This window comes from Pinus tabuliformis, chromosome 8 (genome assembly GCF_031772625.1).
Source record: "Pinus tabuliformis cultivar Carrire ecotype Pingquan chromosome 8, CPIR1, whole genome shotgun sequence".
NCBI classification, from domain to species: domain Eukaryota; kingdom Viridiplantae; phylum Streptophyta; class Pinopsida; order Pinales; family Pinaceae; genus Pinus; species Pinus tabuliformis.
Genome location: NC_142294.1, coordinates 1,700,442,081 through 1,700,448,425, shown reverse-complemented (window position 1 = coordinate 1,700,448,425; position 6,345 = coordinate 1,700,442,081).

The window sequence follows — 6,345 nt, the reverse complement described above, 5'->3', positions numbered from 1 at the left end:
CTTTAAACTCTACGGATGTACAAAAACATGCCACCTGATGTAACCTGGCTCTTTGAAAAACACAAAACTGTCTTGCATTAACAACTGGCGTATAATTCATTAATTATCATTAAAGTTCATATCTAGTTCTTGGTTTATGGAAAACGTTTTCTTGAATATTGAGCCAGGGAAAATTGCGATGGGATGTTTTTGCAATTCGTATCGCAGCATCGCATTATCGCAATTTCATTGTGTTGTGTTATCGCAAGGTCGCTTGATCACGCTATCACAAAATCAAAGATCGCTGCACCATTAAGGCGTTATGTGTGTTTTATGCGATTTTGCGATATGTGATATGCGATATCACATATCGGCATTTTTAAGGTTTTCCAACATGAGCGTTTCTTAATGCATGCGATGTGATGGATTTCGCGTCGCAATCTCGCAGTTTATCATTTTTACTCATAAGGAAATGTCCTATCATTCTTTGCGCGATGCGATGTTTCTTAAGGAGTAAAATACATGAGCCTCAATTGATTTTTTGAATTTTTTTACTTAGGGTACCCACTTACCTAGTGTTATTGCTAATACTAAAGAAAGAGGGGGTGTTGTTGGTGGCCACAACGATTGGCGATTCACTTGGAAGAACCAGTTATCTCTGCTTTTCTCTTGAATTTTCTAAACTTCCGAAACATAAATTTTTTTAGAAAATTAAACTTTATTATGGAAAGATAATGTACATTATGCTCTAAACTGTCAATGATATTTTGTTTCAACCATTTTCCATTTTGATCGTTTTCTTCCTCAGGCTAGTCCTTGTATTTACATCAGTCATTACTTGGTCTTGTAAAGATAAAACAAAGTTTCCTCTGTAAACCAGTTTTAAATATGCTCATTTGTTGTAGGTAGAGCCTCTGCTGCCAACAGGCGTTTATAGCCTCGATAGGGTTACTTGTTACCCAGCAATGATCCTGTATCCTACTTAAGGCAGCCTGCAACTTTCAAGGAAAAATCCATATCCACACTTATTGCTTTGTTTTTTTTTTTTATTCTTAAAGAACAATGTCTTGGTTTGGTAGCCAAATTATGACACAGTCATTCACTTGATTTTTAACTTTGCTAAACAAGCTGGCTCGTGATGAGACCCCTTGTCTTTTGATTGTAACAATCTTGAGTAATTGCCCTGTTGTGGTGTACAGTATTGGAAAAGTCAGCAAGTTATAATATCTGTGATAATGATAAGCCGGCTCATGATGAGACCTCTTATTCTTCAAGATAAAGTGTATCCTTGGGTTGTTCCTCTGAAAGTTGTGATTTCCTTAGCAGGGAGGAAGTCATTGTTTCCTTAAGATATCTCTAGACGACAATAATAGAGTTTTTGGAAACAACTGTTCTACAAAGAATCTTTATTTTGTTATTGATACCTTTCATTGTACTAAGATAAAACAATTTCTTCACTAAAGGTTGTTTTCATCAAACTTTTTGAAGTTGAAACTAGTATCATATCTAAACTAGAGTCTTTAACTGTATCTATCAATAATAAAGATCAGTTTTCCAAAAGATTTGCTATTTATACAAGCGAAAAGTTCAAAATCTAAAAGAGAATTAGTGTCTTTTTCGTAAATGCCTAATGTAACCACTCACAACTGGTTTTATTATGAAAAAGAAAAACAACTATTCTACAAAGAAAATAGAATAATAATCTTCTATGGAAAATATTTCTTGAGAATTTGTCCATTAACAAGAAAGGATCCCTCTTACCTGCTAAATCCTATAACGCAAACGTTGATGGACCTATGACTTCTACAATTTGAAAAGGACCAAGCCACATTCTTTGAAATTTTGTATGTTTGCCCTTTTCTTCATGAGCCTTGTCCCACTTTAAAACTAAATCTCCCATCTAAAAATCTTTTGTGGTCATTATGTTTCAATCAAAAGAGGATTTTACGAGTGCTTGATGATGAGCATGCGTTTTCCTAGCCTCTTCTCGTTGTTCTTCTAATTTTATTATTTCAATTTGTCTCAGCTGTAAGAAGGAAGTGGGTACTTCATCAATGTATTGAACTAAAGACGAAGAGGGAATTGCTAAGTGCGTCAGAAGAACCAGTTCTTTCCCATAAACTAAATTAAAGGGAGAAGAAGCACGATTGAAGCTTTTTGTGTTATTCGGTCTGCCCATAAAGCATATATCAAAGCCTTGTGCCATTTTTTATGATTTTGGTCAACTATTCTTTTAATAATCCTGATTAGGTTTTTATTTGTTGACTCTGCTAGCCCATTGCCTTGTGGGTAATAATTGGCTGAATATTTAAGTTTGAATCCTCTTTTAAGTGTGAATTCAGTCATTGCATTTCTAGAAAAGTATGATGCATTATCAAACATTAAAGCGGATGGCAATCCAAACCTGGTGATTATAAATTGATCTATGAACTCAATGATATTTTCATAATTAGCCGTCTTGAGCGGAACTGCTTCTACTCACTTAGTAAAATAATCTGTTGCTGTGAGGATGTACCTATGCTGCTTAGAAGAGTGAGGAACGATCTCACCTATAATGTCCAAGCCCCACTAACTGAAAGGTTGTTCGATGTTTACCGGTTGTAGTGGCAAGGATGGCTTCTTTTGTGTTCCAGCAGTAGTTTAGCAGACTTGACATCTCCTCACGTAACTGTGCGAGTCTTTAAACAGCGTGGTCCAGTAATATCCTGCGTGCAAGATTTTATGTGCAGTAGCATCTCCAACATAGTGTCCGCCTGTCGGCCCATCGTGGAGTTCTTGCAAAACGTTTTCAGCTTCAGCTTTCTCAAGACACCTAAGAAGAACAGAATCATAATTTTTTCTAAAAATAATATCATTTATGAGCTGATATTCTTTGGCTTTCAACCTTAGAGCTCTTTTCTTAGTATGATCAGGTGTGAAGGAGCATATGTTCTTTAAGATAATAAATGATATCAGTGTATAATGATTCTACATCGTTTAGGCTTACCTCGCACATTTTACCTCTTCAAATGGATTTTCAGAAATTTGCGCTGCTCCAGCCAGCATTTTGCAGAAGCCTTGACCTCTTATAATGTTTGCTGGTTTGATCTCAATGTCATATTCTTGTAAGGCAGTCACCCAATTGGCCCTTTTTTCACCCACATCTTTCTATAGTAGAAGGTTCCTTACTGCTGGAAACGGTACTATAATCTTAGTATGGGTTTTGAGTAAGAAAGGTCTGAAGTATTTGACTGCTTTGAAAACAGCATAAGCCTGTTTCTCCACGTCTGAATAATTTAATTCAGCACCCTGTAAATTTGAACTGAAGAACGCAATTGGGGCTTCTACTTTTTCCTAATTTTCTTGAGTTAATATCGCATCATATGACTTATCTGAGGCAAATGTGTATAAAATAAAAGGCTCTAAAAAATTCGGAGTTGCTAAAGATGGAGCATTAATAATAGCTTGTTTGATCAGGTTGAATGCTTCATGTTCATCTTGGCCCCATTTAAAATTTTAGTTCTTTTTAATCATGATTTGCAAAGGAGATACAATTTGTGAAAAATCTAGAACGAATCTCTTTACAAAGTTGATTTGACCAAGGAAAGACTACATGGCTTTTTTGTTATGAGGTAGGGATATTTCAGAAATTTCTTTGATTCTGTCGGGATCAATGTGAATACCTGATTTTGACACTATGAATCCTAGAAGTTTCCCTTCACTTAGTGCAAAAAAATATTTCTTTGGGTTAAGTGAAATTCCATACCTTATACATCGTTGAAAGATTTGTTTCAAGTCTTTGAGATGGTCTCTTCATTTCTTCGAGTACACTGTTATATCATCCAAATAAATTACTATAGATTTCTTAACTAAACCTTTGAATGCGATGTCCATGGCTCTCTGAAATGTGGCACCAACATTAACCAAACCAAATGGCATCTTTCGATATGCGTATGTGCCCCATTTAGTTTTGAATGTGGTTTTCAATTGATCATCAGGATGTACCAACACTTGATTGTGTCCTGAAAATCCATCCAAGAAAGACATAATTCTGAGCCCGCCACTGCCTGAAGTATCTGTTTCATAGGTGGTAGAGGAAAATTATCTTTTTGACAGGCTTTGTTAAGGTTTCGAAAGTCAATGCAAATCCTAATATCTTTGTTTTTCTTTCTAACAGGTACCATATTGGAGACCCATTTGGAATGTCTGATGGGAAAGATTATTTTGGCATTCAATAACTTATTGAGCTCAGTTTTTATCTAATTTTCTAGATTTGGGTGGATCTTTCTCAGCTTTTGTTGGACAGGTTTTTCATTATCGATCATGGGAATAGTATGTTGGATGAAGAAAGTGTCGTATGTTTTCAGATCATCATAATTCCAGAAAAAACATTTTTATATTGTCTCAAAAGATGAATATATGCAAGTTTGTCTTCAGGGGCTAGGCCGAGGCCTAGATTAATGTTTTGTGGTTTAGCATCAGTTCCTAGGTTTACTAATTCGTAGTTCAAGGTTGAACTTTGGAGTTTTGAATTGGTAGACCTCTTAAATAGATCTTTCAAATCGTACAAGTCTTCTAACTTGACCACCAACTTAGGTATAGCATTGTTAGTGCTATCTTGTTGCAATTGTCGATCGTGTTGGTCTTCATCAATTATTTGATTAGAGTAGGATCCTTTAGATGTGAGGAAATTTACGATATCAGGATTGTCATTGAATACTCTCCAATTTGAGATGTTATCAGGAATGGATGGTCTAAAGATTAATTCTATTGAGAATCTATCTGGACTAAAATCTTCGGAAGGAATAAGCTTAGAAGCTACGTTAGCCAAAAGGTCTACACTTGTGTTTTGGAGTCTGGGGATTGAAGAAATATTAAACGCTATGAAATGCTCAGTCAGATTTTGAACTAAGGATTGATAATGTTTTAAACGACCTGATAAGCAATGTATAGTGTTACGTACCTGTTTAACCACAATCTCAGAGTCTCTGAAAACTTGAAGGTACTTGACGTTTAACCCGATTGCTTTGTACAAGCCTTGGACCAAAGCCTCATATTCTGCTGTATTGTTGGTGCAATCGAATTCGAATCTGCATGTGAGCATGATTTTATCTCCTTCTGGACTAATCAGAATGAATCCTGCTCCTACTCCTTCATTAGATCTAGAACCATCAAAAAATAATTTCCGAAACAAAGATTTATTTACAGGTTTATCTAAAAAATTGATACATTTCGAACTATTAGTTCGAGAAAATTTTTCGACTTGGGACAAAACAGAGTGTTCTAAATACGGTGACGCATGAGCATTGAAATTTTCGAGGAAAGAATCTATCGAGTAATTTCCAATAATGCTGTTGTTATACGCTACTGGTTCATTCTCCCCCTCTAGCTCCGTTACTATGTACTTCTGATGTAACTCTCGTTCAACTTTTATTTGATTCAGTTTACCGTTGTAGGGCAGCCACATGTGCGACCAGTCATTTGCGAAGTATCCATGAAGTCTTTCTGACCAATCCCTGCTAAGAATTAAGCCATAGAATTCTAGGATATCAACAACTAGAATGTCAATAACTTGACATACCTTTGGGTTGGATGACAACCTTATGGTTACTTGATTTAGTTCGCTAATCACTTCGACTTGAGATCGATCAAGCTGAACTATGCGCACTGCAGATTTCTGTGGTTGAACATTTAACTTGGCACATACGGATTTGGGTAAAATATTCGATGAAGCACCAGAATCTACCAAACAATTGTGCACATTTTTATTGAAGATTTCATAAGTAAGTAGAAATGGGGGAGTGTGAGAGCTTGATCTTCCTCCAATTAGATCGATGTCATTTGGATCGATCTTATTGATCGCATTAGTTGGAGGTCTTCCCATGTTATGGGAAGCTTGAGAAAGTATAGCGGCAGGAAAAGGTGCAACTGGCACGGTATGTAATTCCTTCATCATTATCTTCTGTTGATGCTTCAACTTGCTCAGTTCGTAAAGGGTGATGTTAGCCCTAGTCTTCTTCATGTCTTCTATAATATTGTACTCCATTTCATCTGACACTATCAGTGTTTTAGATGGAGTTGTTTCATCTATTTGGACTGGGCTCGTTTGAGTCGCTTTTAAATGTCGTTTTCTTTGATGTGACTTTATCCTTTATTGTAGAGCTTGCGCTCTTTGGCTTAGGGATAGTTTGGGGAGGATCAAGCTTATTTTTGCTTCGTGTGCTAACTAGGAATACTTCTTGATTTCTTCTTCTGGGAGGATGAAATCCCACATTCCTTTTAATTCCCAACTTCTTCGTCATCAGTCTGCCCTTCAATGGCCAATTACCTCTTCCTCTTCTTGGATTCAGCATTTGAAATGGCATTGGGTGGCTTTGGATCCATTGA